At 32.8% G+C, this 1,293-nt stretch overlaps 1 long non-coding RNA gene across 1 annotated transcript; it reads left to right on the top strand.

The window, feature by feature from the left end:
* The first annotated feature begins 13 nt into the window (after window positions 1-13).
* LOC105005008 lies at window positions 14-1,205 on the top strand. The gene is made up of 2 exons (XR_827278.1): window positions 14-214; window positions 1,136-1,205. It is a non-coding gene; the product is annotated as an uncharacterized LOC105005008 (long non-coding RNA).
* The last annotated feature ends 88 nt before the right edge of the window (window positions 1,206-1,293 follow it).

The raw sequence follows: 1,293 nt of genomic DNA, 5'->3' as shown, positions 1-1,293 counted from the left end.
GGTTGATATATAGACTTGGAATATATTAGGAAAACATGCTGAGTTCTTACTAAGAAACTCTTTCATGAGTTGGGAGAGAAGAACTAATGTCTTTTTTGTTTGTTTCAATTATACAGCAGATATAATTTCTACAGTAGAATTTAATCATTCTGGAGAGTTACTAGCAACCGGAGATAAAGGTGGTAGAGTTGTCATCTTTCAGCAGGAGCAGGAGGTAAGTGTTTAAAGTTTGGTATCTAAATTTCAGTTTGCTCTTGGGACTGGAGCTTATGCTGGAGAATCTCATCAGAGGATGTTGGCAAATTTTTCTTTAAAAATTTGTTGTATATCAAGCAGAATATTGAATGTGTAAGTAGCTCTAGTTCTCTTAGCTTTGTGTGTCTGTGTACATGTGTGTGTTGTTTTGATTTAATTGTGAAAGGATTTGGTTAGAGAAAGGAGTGAGAAGTGTGTTATACAAGATTTTAACTGATTTTACAGCCTTGGCCCTCACTTTTTTTTCTCCTAAAATTCCATAAAGTAAAATTGTTTTGACCTCTTCTCAGTGAATAATTTTCCTTGTGTAATTAGGGGTGGGAGCCTGGTTTAAAGGAAAAAACTGCTCAACTATTTTGATATCAGTTTATACTAATACAATTACTGCAATTTAAGTATAAAGGTTTTAAATGATAGTTGCATGTATACACATGTAATGTACGTAATTTATAAGCTTAGTTACCCTTCTTTAAAGTGGATTTGAAAATTGTTTTCCTTTCTCTTTGAAGAAAGGGATTTCTCATTGCAGAATCTGTGATTAAAGTAGGGTTGGTTTGGTTTTGTGTACAACATAGGCACACTTCTAAATCTGATTGACTAGATTTCTCACTAAAATTTTATACTAAACAAGATTTGTCACACTAGATTTTCCCTTAGTCTCCCTCTACATTTGTAGATCAAAGCTAATTTATCATTTGCTTCCAAACATTCTGTCCCTGTCTATACTATCTTCAAAAAGAGTTGAAAGTACTGTGGATAAAATGCAGGGTTTTATGAACAGATGTCTAAATCATAACACAGAGTTAGCTTTTAAAGGATTGTGAAATTCCTTAAATAAGCAAGAATCTAGTAATAATACTACTACTTTGCACTTCTATAGCGCCTTTGACCTGAGGATCTCAAAGTGCTTTACAAACACTAATGAATTAATCCTCACAACACCCAGTGAGGTAGGTAATTTAATTTTAAAAGAAATGATTAATAGTGTCTGATTAGAAGGTGCACAAGCACTAAATATGTCTCCTTTTATTATTTTTC

The sequence above is a fragment of the Bison bison genome, unplaced genomic scaffold, assembly GCF_000754665.1.
Source record: "Bison bison bison isolate TAMUID 2011002044 unplaced genomic scaffold, Bison_UMD1.0 scf7180017611434, whole genome shotgun sequence".
In the NCBI taxonomy this organism is placed as follows: domain Eukaryota; kingdom Metazoa; phylum Chordata; class Mammalia; order Artiodactyla; family Bovidae; genus Bison; species Bison bison.
Note: the sequence above shows the minus strand (reverse complement) of the source record. Positions and strands in the feature narration are given on the sequence as shown.